This window comes from Schistocerca nitens, chromosome 9 (assembly GCF_023898315.1).
Source record: "Schistocerca nitens isolate TAMUIC-IGC-003100 chromosome 9, iqSchNite1.1, whole genome shotgun sequence".
Classification (NCBI taxonomy): domain Eukaryota; kingdom Metazoa; phylum Arthropoda; class Insecta; order Orthoptera; family Acrididae; genus Schistocerca; species Schistocerca nitens.
Window position 1 is genome coordinate 183,526,716 of NC_064622.1, and position 12,747 is coordinate 183,539,462.

Here is a 12,747-nt window from a genome sequence, read left to right on the forward strand (position 1 = left end):
GATTAAGGAAAGGCTAACCTACATTTCTACCATTTGTAGACTTAGAGAAAGCTTTTGACAATGTTGACTGGAATACTCTCTTTCAAATTCTGTTGGTGGCAGGGGTAAAATACAGGGAGCGAAAGACTATTTACAAATTGTACAGAAACCAGATGGCAGTTACAGGAGTCGAGGGGCATGTAAGGGAAGCAGTGGTTGGGAAGGGAGTGAGACAGGGTTGTTGTAGCCTTGATGTTATTCAATCTGTGTATTGAGCAGACAGTAAAGGAAACAAAAGAAAAATTTGGAGTTGGAATTAAAATCCATGGAGAAGAAATAAAAACTTTGAGGTTTGCCGATGACATTGTAATTCTGTCAGAGACAGCAAAGGACCTGAAAGAACAGCTGAACTGAATGGACAGTGTCTTGAAAGGAAGATATAAGATAAACATCAACAAAAGCAAAACGAGGATAATGGAATGTAGTCGAATTAAGTCGGGTGATGCTACGGTAATTAGATTAGGAAATGAGACAAAGTAGTAAAAGAATTTTGCTATTTGGGGAGCAAAATAACTGATGATGGTCAAAGTAGAGAGGATATAAAATGTAGACTGGCAAATTTGTTAACATGAAGTATAGATTTAAGTGTCGGGAAGTCATTTCTGAAAGTATGAGGGCAGTTCAATAAGTAATGCAACACATTTTTCTTCTCGGCCAATTTTGGTTGAAAAAACCGGAAATTTCTTGTGGAATATTTTCAAACATTCCCGCTTCGTCTCGTATAGTTTCATTGACTTCCGACAGGTGGCAGCGCTGTACGGAGCTGTGAAAATGGTGTCTGTAACGGATGTGCGTTGCAAACAATGGGCAGTGATCGAGTTTCTTTTGGCGGAAAACCAGGGCATCTCAGATATTCATAGGCGCTTGCAGAATGTCTACGGTGATCTGGCAGTGGACAAAAGCACGGTGAGTCGTTGGGCAAAGCGTGTGTCATCATCGCCGCAAGGTCAAGCAAGACTGTCTGATCTCCCGCGTGCGGGCCGGCCGTGCACAGCTGTGACTCCTGCAATGGCGGAGCGTGCGAACACACTCGTTCGAGATGATTGACGGATCACCATCAAACAACTCAGTGCTCAACTTGACATCTCTGTTGGTAGTGCTGTCACAATTGTTCACCAGTTGGGATATTCAAAGGTTTGTTCCCACTGGGTCCCTCGTTGTCTAACCGAACACCATAAAGAGCAAAGGAGAACCATCTGTGCGGAATTGCTTGCTCGTCATGTGGCTGAGGGTGACAATTTCTTGTCAAAGATTGTTACAGGCGATGAAACATGGGTTCATCACTTCGAACCTGAAACAAAACGGCAATCAATGGAGTGGCGCCACACTCACTCCCCTACCAAGAAAAAGTTTAAAGCCATACCCTCAGCCGGTCAAGTCATGGTTACAGTCTTCTGGGACGCTGAAGGGGTTATTCTGTTCGATGTCCTTCCCCATGGTCAAACGATCAACTCTGAAGTGTATTGTGCTACTCTTCAGAAATTGAAGAAACGACTTCAGCGTGTTCGTAGGCACAAAAATCTGAACGAACTTCTCCTTCTTCATGACAACGCAAGACCTCACACAAGTCTTCGCACCCGGGAGGAGCTCACAAAACTTCAGTGGACTGTTCTTCCTTATGCACCCTACAGCCCCGATCTCGCACCGTCGGATTTCCATATATTTGGCACAATGAAGGACGCAATCCGTGGGAGGCACTACGCGGATGATGTAGTAGTTATTGATGCAGTACGACGTTTGCTGCGACATTGACCAGTGGAATGGTACCGTGCAGGCATACAGGCTCTCATTTCAAGGTGGCGTAAGGCCGTAGCATTGAATGGAGATTACGTTGAAAAATAGTGTTGTGTAGCTAAAAGATTGGGGAATAACCTGGTGTATTTCAATGCTGAATAAAACAACCCCTGTTTCAGAAAAAAAATGTGTTGCATTACTTATTGAACTGCCCTCGTATTTGTATGGAGTGTAGCCATGTATGGAAGTGAAACGTGGACGATAAATAGTTTAGACAAGAAAGAGTCGCCACATGGTTGAATGCGCAGGTGGCCGAATTTTGAGACAAAAGAATTTCCAAGCTCGTCCATCGCTACGATAAGTGCCTTAATTTAAATGGCATCTATGTAGAAAAGTAGTATTTAAGTGTGGCTTTCATCTGTATATAATAAAAAAAATTTCCAATACTTTATTTATTTTTAATTCCAAAACGTAATGTACTTTGTGGATAGCCCTCGTATTATACTTTTGGTTTTTGTGTAACCTTGGGTAAACCATTGATTGAGACACCCGTAAAATACTGTTGGAGAAATGTAAATGCTGTGGACTAAATGGAATCATTCAGAAGCGCGCGCGCGCGCCCACACACACACACACACACACACACACACACACACACACACACACACACAACCTCCTAAGAGATATATGTATTTAGGTAAACTTGAAAAATGGATTAAGAATGCTTAATGTAAATAGGCCTCAATTTCTTTTACAGAATACAGAGAACTATTTACTTTGAATTGTCTCCTTCTTGTAAATGTTAAGCAGACAACAGTAGGCAATCTGTATCTGGAAAAGTGGCTGCATTTTTCACAAAGGTAGTAAAATTCTGGTCTGGCAACATGACATTGCACACACACAACAGTCATTGTCTGTAGATGAAATGTTATGTTAAATTATTATTCTAGCTTTAGGAACTAATAGTTAAATCACCATAGAGGATAGAGGGACAGGTTGGGGAAGGTTATAAAGGAAGAACAGCTCACTCAGATGGCCAAAAGATGAGGGGGACCTATCTATTTTGCGTATGAGGACATCTTGTGTCCCCGCATAACAGGTGGATCCCTCACATCTCGGGATCTGAGTGACCCAACCTATTCACCCCCCTTCCCTGAATAAGGAACTATTACTTGCAAAAACTAGGACAGTGTCGTGTATTTTTATATGTACTTACTGGTATTAGTGATGTTTTGCCTCCTAAAGGTATGTATTGGTCAGCAATTGTGCCTCATAACTTTAAAGTTTTATCAAGTGAATATTGATTTTGATACATAGACAGATGAGTCTATTTTCTTGTCAGTTATTAATTTAAGAGCTATGTCGTTGCATTCATGTGTACAGGATTCTTCACCTGGTTTCAATGTATGAAAGCTTTTACACCACAGACTTCTTCCTTTCTGTATCTTTGTTTCAGTACTTTGAGTTTATTACCATCCACTGGATTAGATATATTGTGGGCAACATATTTTGATGTTGTTTTGTATACTTAGAGAAGCATTTGGTCTACCAAGGGACTTTTCCTTGATTTTAGGTGATGAAAAAACAATATTAAGGAAGTTGTTGACTTTTGATTTGGCATAAGGATCCTGCCTAATTTAATTGGAGGAAAGTTGTAATGCCTATTTCAATGGTTGGCTCATCATCTTATTTCTGCAATCAATCAGCCATCTTAATGCCATTCATTGTGATTCAATCGCATTGGAGCCGGGGCTCGCAAACACTATGAGAGGGTGCTGCAGTCACGAAAGGGCATTGCTGTACAAACATGGCCAGAGCACATCGGGACCGTCACAGTCCATGCCATTTAACCACTGGGAGTAACATGCCTAGCTACATGTTACGCTAAATGGCTGAGATGCATTTGATTTATGGCGCAGCTAACTGCAATAGACGGAAGCCATGCGATTGTATTATGTGAAAAATACTGATAGGAAGATGCCATGCTGCACATTATTTGCCATCCTGCAATGCAGATTGTGCGAATCTGGCTCATTCCATGTACACAAGCTAGATACTGGCCACCAACAAACAACTCAGACAGTTGTGGTGGAAGAAAGAGTTCTTGAAGGGGGTGCAGCATATGTTGTGAACAAGTACACGAGATGTACCCCATGCCCACTGATACCCCCAATCTTATGTCGAGCACGTCCATGCATTGCGTATGGCAGGGACTACAGCAAGTGCGTAGGGTTTGCGCTGCTGTTTCTGCAGGAACCTGCTGCAGATCAAAGCTTCACAGCAAGTGTCCTCTTCACTGATGGGGCTGTGTTCTCATTTGAGGATGTGATGAACTTTCACAACCTGCATATTCGGGCAGATGTCAACCCACATGCTACACGTTCACATGCCTCATAACGCAAATTTGCCCTTAACGTGTAGGCTGGCATTGTTGTAGACTGTTTAATTGGGGCATACATTCTCCCAGATGGACTTGGTGGTCACACATATTTTGTATTCCTGCAAGAGGTTTTGCCAGACATGCTGAATAACGTTCCCATGCCTATTCATCACTGCATTTGATTTCAGCACGATGGAGCCCCCATGCGTTTCAGCAGACAAATGGGGGCACATCTGCAGGTAACCTTGCCCGAACACTGGATTTGTCACGGTGGGATAGTCACATGGCCACCATGATTACCCCATCTGTTCTCACTCGATTTTTCCTGTGGGGGATATCTGAAGGTCCTCGTGTAAGAAACAGTTGCTACATTGCCAGAGGACCTAGTGGGCAGGATTGTTGTTGCAGTAGAATGTCTTCGAAATACACCAGATATGTTGGAGAGGGTGCGTCGTTCAATACGGCGTCGATGTTGGCCGTGGGACAATACTTAGTGTCTCTTGTACTGGGCGTACACTTGTAGCACATGACTAAATAACTGCATTGCCATTAGTGTCCCGGGTGGCCTTTGCAGCCCCCAGTTCCTCTCGATTACTGATCCTTGTTGTATGCCCGATGTGCCATGTTTGTATGTAAAAGTGTTTTTGAGTCACCATGTATACTGGAGATTGTATGGGAAATTTCTTTGACTTATGGCTGTAGTTATATGGCCTTCACTTTTTGTTTTAACAAGAGAAACCACTTGTACACCAGTACCACGATCTTGAGAAAGGGCACAAATGATCATGCTGTTTGGTGCCAAATAATTTTAAATCCATCCATCCATCCATTCATCCACACAATGACTGAATGACAGTATTGATATAAGGTAACCTGATATGCATGTGAATTTCTTGTGTTGAGATACTGTTATTAAGAAATTCTGTTATTAAGAAGTACTCAGGACTGGACTGAGACCACTATGAACTTACCCATACCTGCATCATACTCTGCAAACCACTGTGAGGTGCATGGCAGAGGGTACGTTCCATGGTACCAGTTATTAGGGTTTCTTCCTGTGCCATTCATATATGGAGTGCGGGAAGAATGATTGTTTGAATGCCCCTGTGCATGCAGTAATTACTCTGATCTTATCCTCACGACCCCTTTGTGGGTGATACATAGGGGTTTGTAGTATATTCCTGGAGTAATCATTTAAAGCCGGCTCTTGAAATTTTTTTAATTTTTATAGTTACGATCTCTCTTCAAGAGTCATCCAGTTCAGTTCCTTCAATATCTCGGCGACACTCTCCCAAGCATTAAACAAACCTGTGACCCTTCATGCTGCCCTCTTCTAATTACGTTCGGTATCCCCTGTTAGTCCTATCTGGCATGGCTCCCACACACTTGAGCAATATTGTAGAACTGGTCACAAGAGTGTTTTGTGAGCAATCTCCTTTGTAGATTGATTGCGCTTCCCCAGTATTCTACCAAAAAGCAAGTTGCCAATCTCAGCACCACTTATCAAGATCTTACTGTATACTTATGCAGCTTCTTTCAGATAGTACTTCAATATAGATAACTGCATAATCTGTGAAGAGCCTGATTTTACTGTTAATATTGTCTGCTGGGTCTTTAATATACAACATAAACAGCAATACGCTTCCCCGTGGCACACAGTTTTTTCTACATTATGTGGTCAAAAGTATCTGGACACACCCAAAAACACATGCTTCTCATATTATGTGCATTGTGCTGCCAGGTACTCCATATCAGCAACCTCAGTAATCATTAGACATTAATCATTAGACATTGTGAGAGAGCAGAATGAAGCACTCTGTGGAACTCCCAGACTTCGAACGTGGTCAGGTGATTAGGTGTCACGTGTGTCATACGTCTATATGCGAGATTTCCATACTTCTAAACATCCCTAGGTCCACTGTTTGCGATGTGATAGTGAAGTGGAAATGTGAAGGGACATGTACAGCACAGAAGCGTACAGGCCGACCTTGTCTGTTGACTGATAGACTGCCGACAGTTGAAGAGGGTCATAATGTGTAATAGGCGGACACCTATCCAGACCATCACACAGGAATTCCAATCTGCATAAGTATCCACTACTAGTAATATGACAGTTAGGCGAGATGTGAGAAAACTTGGATTTCGTGGTCGAGCGGCTGCTCATAAGCCACACATCACACCGGTAAATACCAAATGATGCCTCACTTGGTGTAAGGAGCATAAAAATTGGATGATTGAACAGTGGAGAAACGTTGTGTGGAATGACAAATCATGATTCACAATGTGGTGATCAGATGGCAGGGTGTGGGTATGGCGAATGCCCGGTGAACGTCATCTGCCAGCCTGTTTAGTGCCAATAGTAAAATTTGGAGGTGGTGGTGCTGTGGTGTGGTTGTTTTTTTTTCATGGAGGGTTCTTGCACCCATTGTTGTTTTGTGTGGCACTATCACAGCACAGGCCTACATTGATGTTTTAATCACCTTGCTTCCCACCGTTGAAGAGCAATTCGGGGATGGCGATTGCATCTTTCAACACAACTGAGCACCTGTTCATAAAGCATGGCCTGTAGCGGAGTGGTTACAAGACAACAACATCCCTGTAATGGACTGGCCTGCAGAGAGTCGTGACCTGTATCCTATAGAACACCTTTGAAAATGTTTTGGAACACAGACTTCGTGCCAGGCCTCACCGAATGACATCGCTACCTCTCCTCAGTGCAGCACTCTGTGAAGAATGGGCTGCTATTCCCCAAGAAACCTTCCAGCACCTGATACAACATATGCTTGCGAGAGTGGAAGCTGTCATCAAGGCTAAGGGTGGGCCAACACCGTACTGAATTCCAGCATTACCGATGGAGGATGACATGAACTTGTAAGTCATTTTCAACCAGGTATCCATGCTGGTTGGCATTGAGGGGGTCATTCTGTTCCAAAGCCTCATAATGTTTGAGCTCAGAATATGTTCCAAGAGTGTACAACAAATTCATGTCGAGGATATTGGACAGTAGTTTTGTGGATCACTTCTACTACCTTTCTTGTAGGAGGGGGGGGTGACCTGTGCCTTTTTCCAAAAACTAGCCATTGTTTTTTGTTTAAGGCATCTATGATAGATTATAGTTAGAAGAGGGGGTAACTCAGCTGCAAATTCAGTGTGAAATGTAACAGGGATTCCATCGGTCCCTGGAGCTTTGTTCAATTTTAAGGATTTCAGCTGTTTCTCAACACCACTAACACTTGTACTTATTTCATTCATCTTTTTAGTGGTATGGGGATTAAATTAGGGCAATTCCCCTGGGTTTTCCTTTGCAAAGGAATATATGAACATGGAGTGAATCATATGAGTTTTTGCTCTGCTACCTTCAATTTCAGATCCTGTCCCATTCACTAGGGACTGGACACTAACTTTGGTGCCCCTAACAGCCTTCACATATGAGTAGCATTTCTTTGGGTTCTGTGAAAGATCAATTGATAAAGCAGCCATTGAAGGCATCACAGCTAAATGTGTATCATTCAGCATCTGTCTGTAGCACTATGCTTTGTTTTACACCTATGATGCAGTAATCACTGTTTCTTTAGAAGCTTCTTTGGAGTGACTGTATACCATGGATGTCCCCTCCCATTATGAACTGTTGGACTGGGTATATGTCTAATCAGTGCACGGTCAATTATTCTTTTAAATTTAAGCCAGAGTTCTTCTACATGCTCCTACCCTGTGCTGAACGTTTAAAGTTCCTTATTGGGATATGACACTAATGATTTTTTTTATCTAGTTTACTGGACATATATATCTTTCTACTTGTTTCAGTTGTCATTTGTACTTTGATAATTCCTGTTGCCACAACTTTGTCATGGTCACTGATACTAGTTTCGATGTGGATATCCTCAGAGGTCAGGTCTGTTTGTTGCCGTTAGATCCAATGTACACTGAAGAGCCAAAGAAAATGGTACACCTGCCTAATATTGTGTATGGCCCCCGCGGGCATGCAGAAGTGTCGCAACACGACGTGGCATGGACTCGACTAATGTCTGACGTAGTACTGAAGGGAATTGATACCATGAATCCTGCAGGGCTGCCCATAAATTCGTAGGAGTACGGGGGGGGATCTCTTCTGAACAGCACATTGCAAGGCAATAATGTTCATTTCTGGGGAATTCGGTGGCCAACAGAAGTGTTTAAACTCGGAAAAGTGTTCTTGGAGCCAGTCTAGCAATTCTGGAAGTGTGGGTTGTCGCATTGTCCTGCTGGAATTGCCGAAGTTCGACAGAATACACAGTGGACATGAATGGCTGCAGGAGAGCAGACAGGATGCTTATGCATGTGTCACCCATCACAGTCTGTCTAGACATATCAGGGGTCCCATATCACTCCAACTGCACACGCCCCCTACAATTACAGAGCCTTCACCAGCTTGAAGAGTCCCCTGCTGACATGCAGTGTCCATGGGCTCATGAGGTTGTCTCCATACCCGTACACATCCACCTGCTCAGTACAATGTGGAACGAGACTCATCCAACCAGGCAACAAGTTTCCAGTCATCAACAGTCCAGTGTCAGTGTTGACAGGCCCAGGTGAGGCGTGAACAATTCTTTTCAGTTGTCGTCGGTCCCGTTCTTGCAGGATCATTTTCCGGCCACAGTGATATTGAAGATTTGATATTTTACCGTATTCCTGACACTCGTGTTGAAATGTTCGTATGGGAAAATCCCCACTTCATCGCTACCTCGGAGGTGGTGTGTCCCATCGCTTGTGTGCCGACTATAACACCACATTCAAACTCACTTAAATCTTGATAACCATACATTTGTTGTCTTATATAGGTGTTGCCGACTGCAGCATCGTCTTCTGCCTGTTTATATATCTCTGGAATATGCATGCCTATACCAGTTTTTTTGTGCTTCAGTGTATTACAAGGCAGTGAACAAATAACTTTAAATTAAGCCCGTTGATTGTCTTTTAATCTGTTGAGCTAAAAGTTGCTTATTCCCTATGAGAATTGAAGCAGATACACACAATGAGATTTCTATCAAGGCAACACAAGAACCTGTGGTAGAAACTACTAGTTTCATAAGATGTTTTGATGTCGATTACAGTTGTTAGTAAATTCAAAAACAGTTAATTTATGATAAATGCAGATAATATACAGGGCTAATCCTCGTTAACTGAGAACTAGATCTAATACTATGTGTTAGAAAATTTGCTACTGTAAATAAATCACAAACTCCGATTTGCTACAGATTGCTCTAAGATTTTGCAAAGGACAATAGGAGCTTCTGAAAAATCTCAAAAGTGCACGTTTATTTACGTTGATATACTGTGAAGTTCAGGAGTGATGTAAACTTTGCCTGATCTGTGAACCACAAACGCTGATCTGCTATGAAATAAATTACGTCTTCAAAACATTTGTACCGCTAAGTTACGGAAATATAGTTTTGAAAGTGTCTGAAAATTCTCAAAATAACCTATTTCTCACGTAAAAGCACAATGAAATTAGAGAACCATTGTTTTGATTGAGGATAGGCCCACTGTTCTCAAAAATTTTGAAAGAGCACAATTAAGTTTAATGCTGCAATTACTCGCGAATGTTCAAAATTTCACAATATATCACGATACAAACAGCTACTCATGTAATCAGTGAAAGATATCCAGAAATGATGTGAACAGTAAAATATGTGAATCTAGAATTTGATGTTGGCACATGATCCTGTACACATGGTCTCACACAAAGGAAAATTCCTGAGTTGGCTTTTATATGTGGATGAAAGAGCAAATTGCACAGATTTTTTCCTAGCTCTGCCAGCTCTTCTGGTAGTAAGTTTGTAGCTCGGGGAGGGGGGGGGGGAAATATTAGGAATAGTGGACTCAGGTGGCTTGGCTTCAGTCAATGGGATGGACGCAGCTAGTTTTGCACACATGAAATGTGGTTAAATAATGGATAACAAGTATCTTATTACCCCAACTGTTTCTACTAGTTTTAAATCTGGACATAATTTGTTGGAGTTGGTAAATGATTTAAAGATGATAGAATGTGATACAGTATGGTATGCTGCAGAAAAACATTGACAAAGTCTAATTAAAAGGCGGTTGTGTGTTTTATTATAGAGAGAGCAGATTGGAAATTCAGGTGTGGACTTTATTGTAAATAAAATAGTTAAAACAATGTTAATTAAAACACTATTACAATTGCTGAAGAAATGTCAGAATGTCAATAATTGCATGAAAAATAAACAAATTCATACAAATCCATAAAACCTATGTGCCAACATTCTTATGAGGAGGTAGATTATGTTTAAGAGCAATAGAAAAACTAAAGAATGATTCATTGGTGGAAAACTTAAGGAATGATGCCAGAAGTTACAGAGATGATGTCTTGCCAAGAACAAGATGTTTGTCCTTCACAAATTCAACCAAAATAAAAGTCAGGAAATGGACTTGACCGTGACCAAATTGAACTAAATACGAAAGTGACTCTGTTAAAGAGTAAAGAAATTGTGCTTGATTTTATAGTCCTAAACAAATTTAAGAAATAGAATGTTCATAGGCTCTCAAGTTGAAGAGTAAATAGAGATGCCTCAACCAAAACACTCTCCATGCAGAAAGTAAGAAATTTTGATGACAGGAATTATCCAGAATAAGGAGATTTAACCAGATGAACTATACAAAATTTTGAGTGTCTTGGTTTGTGGGGTATATGCCGACAATGGCAAAAGGGGCAATTATGTAAAAAAAAAAAAAAAAAAAATTCACAAACAGAAGGAAATTGTTGCAGTTATTACAAGGAAAGGAAGTAAAATTAAAATAAAACATGGCAACTATTAAAGAGAACATGAAAGTGTCAAGCAGCAGTAATGGAAATCTAATTCATTGTTCTACATGAAACAAAACTGTTTGTAAATGTCTTTGAGAGCACATGAGAACATACAATCAATAGTTGGTAACAGTTAATAAGACAAACTAGTCAAAACAAAAAGACAATGAAGAAACAGTCATGAATGTTGAATCAACACCAAATTACAGGTGGCATGCTAACTGCAAGAAAATTGTAAGTGTGTTCAAAGATTTCCTTATGTGTTCATTTAGTCCAAGAGATGGAGTAGGATCACAGATTGTTAAAAATGGCAGTGATGACAGCCAGGAATCACTCCAGATGAGTTGTCCTAAGCCATTCTAAGAACAAAGCAAGGAAAGGCTCTAGTAGATAACGATATACAATAAAAATGGTTAAAACTGGAGTGGGTAATAAAGCCAAGACATTCAAAATTGTTTACCGAATTTCTGAAAAAAGGGGGGGGGGGAGGAGGAGGAGGAGGAGGACTAACAACCTGGAGAAATTTTTGCAGTTACTCTACTTCACAAGAAAACGTGTTAGGCTCCTCTTTACAGTGTGTAAGATATTTACTTGAATTATCAGCTTCACAAAAGGGAGCAAAGCAATAGATTTCAATCGGACAAAGGAAAAATCCGCCTTTATAATTGTTTGGAGAACTGTGATCCAGTTACAAGCTGTGTACAGAATTATAGAATGGAGCAATAGATATGAATTTCTACTTCGTCTTTGATTCATAGATTGTGGAAAAGATCTTTCCTCAATTTCAGCCAAATAAATCTCAATATCCATTGAGAAAAAACATGTTGATTCCATCTGTGGAAGCATACTGAAGAATATAAACATCAGTGCTACAGATTCTGTTACACTTCAGCAGGGTACAAGAAAAATAAAAATTCAAAGAGGATGTGTGGAGAAGTTTCCATGTTAATGAAGTTATTCTTAGGTACCTGAAATGTTTTCTGGTATGTAAACTGGTAGTAGATGATGATGATGATGATGATGATGATGATGATGATGATGATGATGATGATGATGATGATGGAACACAGCTGAATCACCATCTGCTTTGGTACATTACATGGTTTACATTTAGTGCAGATACACTGCACCTGATGGAAGCATTTAATAGAGGAAGTGTGAAAGTAGACCTGAAAACAATGGTAAGATTAAAGTATTGTAGAATCAAATTGCTAAAAAGGAAACAGATATACAAATTATTAGTGTTTATTTATAGAAGTGGGACATGTATTTTCGACATTTTCGCCTTTCAAGTATGAGAGTTGCTCAGTAAACGATGGATATCTTGGGAATTCCTATTCCTAGAAGATAGAGGGAAAGACACACAATGAATCAGTGAACAAATTGTAGCAGTAGATACCATTCTGACTGTGTAAAATGCAGGTTGGTAGGATATGTAGCCAGGTGACGCAATGGAAGGTATGTGAATGATGTAAGAGAATGGAATAGTAAGGATGTGAATAACTGAAGTCTGTTGTGTATATGAAAGTATAGAAATGACAATATTAGCTGTTGTCACTGTGTTGGAGAATTTTCTGACTACTGTAACATATAGGCAACTGCATTGATGCAGTGTATCTATACTTGGCTTTTGCATAACCATCCCAGGTCAGATAACACTTTGCGTAATATTTAAGTCTCCCCTCTTCCCTTGGGGAGAGAGAATTAACATCTCACTCTAGTATCATCTGGCTTCAACATAATACAATTCTGTGATTCAGATCCAATATGTATTGCTGAATTGTTTTTC

The 12,747-nt window shown here is 40.7% G+C and overlaps 1 protein-coding gene across 1 annotated transcript in view; it reads left to right on the forward strand.

The window, feature by feature from the left end:
• Positions 1 to 12,747, forward strand: part of LOC126203522 (LIM domain kinase 1) — a 170,525-nt gene that overhangs the window by 18,680 nt on the left and 139,098 nt on the right. The window lies entirely within an intron of this gene.